This window comes from Archocentrus centrarchus, chromosome 7 (genome assembly GCF_007364275.1).
Source record: "Archocentrus centrarchus isolate MPI-CPG fArcCen1 chromosome 7, fArcCen1, whole genome shotgun sequence".
NCBI classification, from domain to species: Eukaryota; Metazoa; Chordata; class Actinopteri; order Cichliformes; family Cichlidae; genus Archocentrus; species Archocentrus centrarchus.
This window is the reverse complement of record NC_044352.1, coordinates 31,266,500-31,276,879: the sequence shown is the minus strand read 5'-3', so window position 1 is coordinate 31,276,879 and position 10,380 is coordinate 31,266,500. Positions and strand designations below refer to the sequence as shown.

Here is a 10,380-nt window from a genome sequence, read left to right as displayed (position 1 = left end):
AGATATACAACACTTGTAAAACAAAATTATTTGATCATGTTTTATGGGAGCAGCACCAGTGTTTTGGCTTCAGAAATAAATACTCACTCCAAAAACGTGCAAAATTTCAACAAATAAATAAATAAAAAACACATCGGATTTTAAGCTGTTAGCGAATACCTGTGGTAATAAGAGGTAGTTCAAGGGAGGTGTACTGCATATTTTTTAACTATGATTTACTTTGAAACTGAAGGATTATTTCACCCTGAAGTCTCCAACAGTGTCACACCACTACCTGCATGACAGAAACAAATAATGTTTCCAGCTCACCGGTATTTAATAGTCTGCAAGGAATTTATGGCTTACCTTAGTCAAATACTGCGGGGCTTACACGTGGTTTACTGTGTGTGCTCACAACAAAGGACACGTGTTTCAAAAAGGCAGACAAACAACTTTTTGTTCTTCTATAAAACACGAAGGCGCACGTCTCAGTTGGGAAGTAAAGCTAAGCCTCTGCCAGCAGAGGGCAGTCACACGTCGCTGTGATTGGTGCAGGAAAGGAGGAAGAATCCCGGCTTTTCCAATTTTCATCCTGAAGGACTTCCAAAGTGGAGTTAACTGGAGATTTTTTAAAGTCCCTCAAAGATTTCTAACCACAACATTCTTCATCATGACCAGCTGAACCTTAGTGATCAACACTTGTATGGTCACAAACCATTTTCCAAGCTAATGATAAATAATCACAGATACTGTGAAAATATCAGAAATAATTAAATAAGTAAATGAATAACCTTTACCCCAACATGTGCTCTAATAAAGTTTTACTTACGTCCAAGCTTCTTTATTAAATGTGTGACCAGGCTCCATAAACCTAAAGCCTGGTGTCAAGTCAGCAGAAGCAGAGCGACCGAGGAGAATTTTCAAAATAAATCTCTCGTGTTAAAAAGCCTTTAGGTCATAGAAGTACAGAAGTAAGGATGAAGTGAGTGAAGACGGAGACAGAGGCAGAAACATGCAAAAATAAAGCATTAACGCATATTATAAATAACTGTATTATCACACTAAATAATACATCGGAAAAGACATAAGAAACCCAATCAAACTATCTGTTTTGTCTTGCATTCCTCTGTTTTTAGTGTTTTGAGGAAGTTAGAAGTTAGACGCTTTCCCTCCCTCGCTCCCTCTCCACATAGTAGGTAATGAAAATCTTGATGCTTTACAAAAGAAAAGAAAAAAGGTAAGTTTACGGGGAACTAACTTTTTTTTTTGAAGATGCACAACTTAAATGGCAGCGCTAATGTGTCACATGAAGCAATTAGAGAATATTTAAAAGACGGATATTAAAAAGTGCGCAATGTTTCCATTCTGCGTGAGATCTCAGTTTTGCTGCATCCCTGCGCCTCATACAGCACACAGCTACAGGAACACTGGTTTCACTACAAGCTAGAAAGCAACCCAGAACACGTCACAGACTCGGGATGATTTGTCACACAGGAGGCTCTGTCGCGGTGGCCTGTTGCCAACTAAACTTTACCACCATCCTGAACACAACATAAATCAAATCAAGACCACAACACCACTAAATTATAGAGTTGAAGTTAAACATTAAAAAATCCCATGAGCCTTTACTTAAAAAAAGAAAAAGAAAAAATCAAGCACAAACTAACAAACAAAACAAGCTGCTCAGCATAGTTGATCAAAAAGTACACATAGTATCATTATCAATAAAACTTCCAAAACGATTATAAATTAGGTTAAATGCACTAATTTAAATCAGGTAGGTGTTGTTACTGGACTGGACTGTATTTTGAACTTATCAGGACACTTTGTAATCTTTTCCATATTCCAAGAACTTACATGAGAAAGAGAGAGAGAGAAAACGAGGGAGCAAGAAGCTGTAAGCACACAGTCTTAATCACACCAGACTGCAGAAAGAAGCAAACAAAAAGGTGTGCTGGGATCCTCCAGCCTCACACACCATTCACAGACTGTTACTGTAACAACTGTCTCTACTTAGAATAAGAGCGCTTATTATTAGTTAGGCTCTGAGGCGGGATTTATGTACTTTGATAGGATCTTCTGACGGATAATTGAGGCTAATTGCTTTTCGTTGGTTATTCCATCGACAATAAAAAAAATTTAAAAAATCTACAGAAGTGGAGATATGTATTTTGCCGAACAGCGACATAATAAAAATAACGACTAGTTTTACTACTGTAATACTCTGTAATACTCTTTAATTTCGAGAGTGGAATCGTGTATGAAAGCTTCGGGGCTTTATTTTGTAGGTGAGACCATCGTCCGGTGTCTCCGCCTCAGGCTGGGCGGTTGACGTCGCTCCTCTCCGCTGAGTGGAGGTTCCCGTCCCGAGCGCCCGCAGTGTCCAAACAACAGACTGCTCCCTGCTTCACGAGGGGAACACCCACTCACACACACCCATACAAACACACACCGGGCTGGACTAGCACTTTCTATCTGCGTTCAGCTGCTTTCTCTAAACTGAGCTGAGAAATTCTCCCGTTTTTTCCCTCCTCTGTATCGCACAGGAGAGGTTAACCCCATCAGATACTTTGAGCTTGTTGGCGTGGATGTGAGTGTCCGTTTCACTTCAGTCAGCGCTATGGACGGCTAATTCACCCGCTTTACACCTAACAGGTAAGTTCGAGGCCGTCTTTCATTAAAATTGATTAAAAAAAAGTAAATGAAGCGTGGTTTGTGGCAAAAGAACTCCTTGTAAAAATAACAGGCGGTATTTTCATTCAGTTTTTCTTTGTTAAAGGCAGAGACCTGCTTGCTGGTATAATGCGTGTTGGCACATTAATATAATAACTGGTAAGCATATAAAGCACTTGTTTGAAATGGAGGGAAGGCTTTCTTTATGTGCTTTGTTTTGCAGTTTGTCTGGATTAAACAGGGAATTTGTGAGTGCAACGCACAGTGTCCACGGCACTTTATCCAGCAGCACACTCAGCCTGGACAGCTCTCTACAATGGCCACAGAGTGGGACCAGCATGCTCGCTCTCTTTTGTCAGCTGATATAGGAATGTGCATGAGCTGTGTGAGCCAAATGTCAAATGCCTTGCTCACCTGCTAACATTCTGCTGGACGCACACAGCTGCTTATTTATCGCCTCATTTAGAAACAGAAATGATGTACTTCATGTTCACTGAACTTGACAGAGTTCGTTTGGACGCGTGAATCTCTCTCTCACTGTAGGGTAATGATTGTGGATGGTGTTTATGCCACATGTGGTGACTTATAGGGTGGAATGAAACATCTCATCAGCTCAGACAATGATGAGCCTCTCCCTAAGAGAACAATTGAAATGTTTCTCTCACAGTGGGCTGTTCTGCAGTGTTGGGTGAATGCATGGTTTTGTTGAAATGGCTAAAAAAGGAAACGAGTTTGGCTCAACAGCTGGTTCTCCTATTCTATAACAGCTGTCAGATTTAATCTGGCAACATGAGAAACAGCTTAGAGATTGATTAAAATTAAATCAAAGCCTGCAGACAAACTCTTTTCCAAGTCTCATGAGAAGTCAGTGCAGTGGAGAGCAGGGTTTCTTCTCCTGTTTTTTTAAGAGTCAGATGTTTTGATTGTACATTTCATATGCTTAAAAAAAAAAACAAATTATTTGAATGGCTGTATAGCCCAGCCTCAAACCTCAGTCATGTAGGTCCTATCATCCAGGCATTTTTGAATAGCTGGCCATCTGCTTGCTGAGGGCCTGTTTCAGAGCATGATATCGCATTACCCAGGCTGTACTGTGGGGGATGAATGAAAGTGCTTTTGATGGCATCATCAGTTTGTAAAAAAGTTACATTGTTCACAGATTTTAAGCCAGTTTGTCAGTTTTGCTGTGTGTGACTGTGTGGACCCACTTAAATGAAAAGTACATACAGTAAAAGGGAAAATAAAGCTTTATGCTACTGCAGGGTCTTTACCTTACAATATAAAACACCCTGAGGCAACTGTTGTGAATTGGCCTTATGTAAATCAAACTGAATTAACCGAAGGCTCTTCCTCGGATTGTATCGAGATATTTTATGATTTTTAATACTGATCAGCATCGGCGTTTTTGAGTGATATTGACCTGTTTGATCGATTGGATTGCCTAAACAAACAGTATGATATTGCTGATTATTGAGGCCGATGTTTGCCTCACATCAATTTGCACTAAGCGTTGTGCGTTGAAGACCTTAAGAACTGTAAATCTGTTATTTTTAATAATTAATATTAAATCCATCCATCCATCCAACCCATCTAATGGGCTAATAGGCTTTTAAAACACAGATATTTGGAGACTTTAAAATCCGATATCCTGATATATCTGCCAATATTTTTTTAAAGGCATATGTAATATAAACAAATTTCTCTATCAGTTGTTATATGTAGTTATTTAGTCACTTGCTTTCCTTGACTTGTCAAGGATCAGCTGTTGTGTTCATGGCATTCCAAACCTGTTGTCAACAGGGAAGTTACAGAGTGCCCTCTGCTGGACAGACTATGTAAACATCAACACTCATAACATAGCTAAATGATGACTCTTCAGTCTCTTCTTTATGTTTTACATTTTTTATTTATCAACTATTAAAAAATGACAATATTAAAAGTCAGATAGCAGTGCTGATAATATCGGCCCGTCAGTAAATTGGTCGGGCTTTATTAGTAATTTTGGGTTTCCCTGGCACAAATGGTAGATTTAAAACAAGAGAAACAAAACCGCTCTCAGCCAAATAGTTCTTTTTAAACACTGGTAACCATCCAAACTTTAACAATCAATGCATCCGTGATTCATGTAAATCATCCATGGCTGTACTGCTTTGTTCTGTAGCTAACATAATTGTAGCGGACATTTTAGCAGGCAGTCTATACAAAGTTAGCTAACTAGAGCTACTTCATCCTCATCAGCAGCTTTCTTGTTTTTATTGAGAACCACAGTAATAAAGTTCTGTACTCAATGTGCTTAATGTGTCATTAGAAAAGTTAGAAGTGATGTTAGCTAGTAACTTTGTTAGCTTTAAGGGGTTAAATTTGAGGATAAAATACATTAGCTTCTGATGTAAAGTATGACTTCTACTGGAACGGATCACTATTGTAACAGTTAGCTAGCGACACGACCATTAGCATTAACATTAGCAAGTGGTTGTTAAGTACTGGTAGGAGAACCCCCCCCAATGTATGATCACACCATCCTGTGAAATGTTTCTGGCTAGAACCCTGAAAGTGAATGATAGTTAAAGGGCCAGAATAGTTACAGAATAGTTCAACTTCAGTTTTATATTCTTTTAACAAGCACATTAATTTAGTAATATTTTTCAATTATAAGCTTTTGTTAAATTTTGTTAGGTTTAAGACTCCATGCAATAAGAAATATTCTGGGTCAAATCCGTATTGCAGGGCCGCCATTTCTGCATGGAGAGCTTTTGAAATCAAACCGTGGCTCATTATGCTCATTATATGTGGCATACAGCAGCATTTAGGTTTCATCCGGACCCCAAACCTCTCAGACACATGGAGAGGAGCGGGTCGAAGGCCACTTCAGCTGCAGCTGGTCATTGAAAAGTGATGCAGCTCAAGCGACTACTTTCTTGCCCTTTCTGTGAATCACAGAAGTAAGACTGCTCAGCACGCATACGCAGCAAGGACAGGGTTTTATGATTTATAGGTGTCAAGTGTTAACTGCGCTGTAGGTTAAGTAGTTTGCCTTTCAACAGTGTGAGAAGTGGAAATGAGCGGGAACAATAAAAGGAGAGGAATATTTTTTTGCTTTTGAAATCAGACGCCTCCTCAGCAGGCTGTCTCATCTATAACCTACATCTTGGGTGTCACATACTGTAGTAGAATGTGAGATGTATTTTTAGCAGCATTTTTAGTAACACAGGCATCAGTTGCTTGGTGCTTAATCATAAAAACAGGAAAGGAATGATGGGATGTGATCCCTTGCTGAGTCTTGATGAGCTCTCGTTAATGAGTAGCTGTTTTGCTAAGTTGTTAGATGATTTCAAGGCAGTTGTTTGGTTAATCATAATCAAAAGGATGAAATCATGGGTAAAGATATCAGAGCGTAAACAGCCGATCCATGTAGGTGCATCAGTGTTTGAGAAGGGGACAATGTGCACACCAGATTTTGATGATAGAAGTAGTTTGGGCGTTCCCCATATCGGTCTCTCCAACAGCTGGTGATCCCTTATGGTACATTCTTCTGTGTGTGTGTTTGTGGTGTAATAGGGTGTGGGAGTGGAGAATCTGTAGAGAACACTTGCTGGGGCACCACTGTGGCCACAGGCATCCCTAGGAAGATAAAGGAAACTAAAAGGCATTGTTCAAACCCTCAGCCTGTATTTTAGTCTCTTCTGTAACTCCAAGCTACCCCTTTTATCGGTTTTTCCAAGCTTATTTGAAACAACTCACATTTAGTTGACCCTTCTTCAGAGGCTTGCTATCTTCTGGGGTAGATTGGATCTCAGGCCTCAGTAAACCCTCATGGGAGTTGGCTGACAGTCAGATTGGCAGCCTAATAAATACTCCTTTTCATTAGCAGCAAGCTTCCATTCACTGTACTTAAATGGAAACCCCCTTTCAACCCCTCATCCTATTGACCATGCAGACTTTAACAATAGAGGCACAGGGCGTTTGTCAAGAAAAGCGCACACACAGATGTGTGGCACATAGTGAACCTTGATTTGTATCTTTGGTTCCACTATAAGGGTACTGTATAACGAGTGAAAAATTCAGCCTGAACTCCTCTTGGTAGAATCAGTTAACTAAGCAGATGGATGGGGGTGCCCAGATAACCACCACTCCACAGATAAAAGTTCATTCATTGACAGTGTTAGGAAGTGAAAAGCTAGTGACTCACTGTGGTTAGTCTGTCTCACTTTTTTGTGTACAACACCTCATCTTACCTGTACAAGCTACAAGGACTGACGTGCCTTTTGTAAATTGTAGGAAACAATGGTAAGAAATAGGCAGAAGGTAAGTCTTTATTTTGAAGCTACATCTCGTAGGTTTGTAGGGATGTGAGTTAGGTTCACCCCAAAAGCTGCAGTTTATTGTAATTTAGTTCTGAGTTATAGATTTAACTGTTTTAAATTCACAATATTCTATAATAGCTCAGACAACCTTCAAAGGCAGACTCAGTGCTTGACTGACAGCGTCCTGTAAAGACTGAAGTATGCTGTTCAGTATCTGGTATTTCATCTGGAAGAGTTCTGAAGAAAACATAAAGCGTCTTGTGTGTCGGCCCCTTAATTTGTTTGAAGATCTGTTATTGACAAGGTTTTGAGAATATTTACAACGCTTATCTTCATATCAGCTGAATTTGAATTTCTTATCACACCTGCACATAAAGCCGGAAGGCTTGAATATTACATCGATGTTTTCTTGGAGTTGATATTTTAAGTAATTTTGTCCTGCAGATGTTTGCGTACCGTGGCTGAATTGCAACAATAATATTGCTACCCTTTATGCTGGGCAGCTTCATTTTAGAAGAGAGTGTTTAGACTGAAATATCAGAATTTTGATCTGAAAATTCAATATCCGGAATAGCACAGAATCCCTAGCTAATACAACAATAAGGTCAACATTAATCCTCACTCATGTAATCCTTTTTGAAAAGGTAATCTTCTTTCAATAGGTCCGAAGAAGGCATGCCTTATTAAACCCAGAGGGTGTGGTTTTTATTGTTCTGAAGCAGCCCTCAGCCGCGGGACAGTTGTGCATGTGCCACCATCCGCGAGCGCCCTGCTTCAGCCGCAGCCCCTGTCCCTTTGCCCAGCTCCCTCGAGAGCCTTAGCTCTGGCTGCAGCCCATGCTCTAGACAAAACCTTAAACCCCCAGCTGCCCAATTCTGTATCACTGCTTCAGGATCCTAAACCCTGCTCGCTACAGAGTTGCAATACATATAAGGCCGTTTTTCAAAATTTGGTTAATTCGTTACAACACCTAAAAGGACGTGACATCTTGATGTTGTTCGTGTCAAAACCTGCAGTGTCTCAGCTTAGTTTAGATTCTACATTGAAGGTTCAGTGAAATGAAACTGTTGTGGGAACTCACACTGCATCACCCTCACGTACCATCATATAAACGGTTCAGACTGCTTATTTTGTACATAATGTAATAATTTTCATCACATTTCTTGTTTGGCTTTCCACTTTTTCCAAATTGTACCTAACAAATGATGTTGCTTGCTGATGGTAATCAGGGGTCTGACTGATTGCTGAGTTTATAGTACTTCGTACCACTACTATGTTATTTTATAAAGAGAGTTGTGTGTATATTTGAGCCCTTGCTGCCTAAACTGTCAGACAGTTACATATGTGTGCCCAGTTGCTGCTAAGCTAGAAATATAAACCGTCTTCCCACTAAACTGTTGTCCCTGAAATCCAGCCCTAGGCATCTGGACAGTTGCCTTTGGACCCAGTAGAGCTATGCTAGTGATCTGGCTGACTCACAGGTGGAGCATTCCTTTTTTTAGGAAATGCCGGAGCTGCTTGAGCTCTTTGGTGTAGTGGCAACTGTCATGAATGCCATGGGTGTTATCACTGCTTCACTGTTAGTTCTCAAGATCAGGCTTGAATTAATTACTGCTAACAACAATTGAGGCTCACCAGCGGTCAATGAATGATCAATATAATTTGCACAATTGCCAAGATAAAATTCTGGGAATTGACTCAATCAAACAAACTCAACACAACTGCTTCACTCTGCTGTCAGTCGAGCTAATGGATTACTTGTTTGTACACTTGGAAAGTAAGGTCCGGAGGCTAAGTCAGCTTTGCTTTCCTCATTGTCTGCAGCCGTTCTCTGTTTTATGGCTGTTTGTCTGATCCTCAGGTTTATCAGCAGTGAAGGGGATTTTCAGAGTGTCAGTTTAGATCCCAACAGATAGTTGATGGATTAAATCCCCTTAGGCTACTCGAGAGAGGGGAATGAAACGAGACAAATCTTTCTCTCCCTGCAGGGCTGTAACTGTCCAAGGCTCTTGATTAGGCTATTGATTATCAGTAAACCATATTGCTGCCATTTATTCTGTCTTTGTTAAACAGTCCCTGATATTAATGAGGTTATTTGAGCAATGGCTCTTTGGGTTTGAAAAAGTTGAATTTAGTTTAGACCCTACTGAAAATGCAACTCAAAACTCACCTAACTGCTTCCAGGATAGGACAATATTTACATTTGCTGCTCTTGATTATTCTTTCGCGTCCTAAAATGAACTCACTCTGCACTTGAGATTTTCAACTAAAATCCTCTCATGCTTCCTCCTGATTAATGAGGGAAAGTAAAGAGGTTGAGTAAACTATAATACCTCCAGAGTGGGCCTGGCGGCCACCCAGTCTGAAGTCCACTTACCGTGTAGGGCAGATAAAGCTGACTGCTGCTAATTTAGAAACGAATCACAAACCACATATAAGTACATTTTGTTGTATCAAAATCCATTCATTGGGATATATTTATCTGGATTTGTCCATTGACGTCACCATTTATACTGGTGCTGAGGGTGCAGGTATTCGCTACAGTATTTTCCTGAGTGACAGGTGTCATCACTCAGACAAATCCTCTGTGTCAGCACTGGTTTGAGAGTAGAAGAAGTTGAAACTAGAAGCAGTGACAAAGCTTTTTTCAAAGTTTTCTTCAGAAAGCTGTTGCAACATTTTCCTTGTATAAACTGTGAATCTCTGCGCTTAGGCACGATATATACCAAATGGCTCGTACTAACGAATGTGATGTAATTTTTGTCATTCATGATGTATAATGGGTCCTTTAGCTGTGAAACACACAGCCTGCTTAAAGCTAGATGTTCTATGTTTACCTAAAGATGACATTTCACACAACTTATGAGCAGTACTTTACACAGCTGGCAAAATTAATTTGCATTTGAAGTTAACACAAGTTGACTTACTCTTAAGCTTGCTAACAGCGCAGCGCCGGGCGATCAACCGCTGGCTAGGACACTGCTGATGCTAGGCTAGTAGCATGTGACCATGAGCCTCACAGACGTGTATGCTAACAAGATGCCCAAAGTCAAGTATATGGATAGGCTAAAGTCTGTGGCTTGAAATAACTTGCATCTTGCAATATCTTAGAGCATAACTGCTAACATTAGGTTACCAACCACTGCTAGTCATCATGGTATTATAGATGTATCCCCACCCCACCCCACTGAAGTTTTAAATGATGACAATTTACCAATTTACCCATTACTTTGTCCCCCCCAAACCAGCCATGACAGATATCTGTCCTTCTCTGAGCACACTTCTGCTTGTTACAGGGGAGTTCTTCCTCCCCACCATTAAGTGCTTGCTCTTAGAGGGTTGTCTAATTGTTGTGGATTTCTAATACTGTTTGGTCCTTGCCTTACAACATAAAACATGTTGGTGTTGTTATGATCTATTATAA

The 10,380-nt window shown here is 40.2% G+C and overlaps 1 protein-coding gene across 1 annotated transcript in view; it reads left to right on the top strand.

Moving 5' to 3' along the window:
* Window positions 1–2,504: 2,504 nt before the first annotated feature.
* plxnb1a (plexin b1a) overlaps window positions 2,505–10,380 on the top strand; it is an 85,089-nt gene continuing 77,213 nt past the window's right edge. The window contains exon 1 of the mRNA XM_030733853.1: window positions 2,505–2,634. The gene's annotated coding sequence lies outside the window, so the exon portion shown is untranslated. The remainder of the gene's footprint in view (window positions 2,635–10,380) is intronic.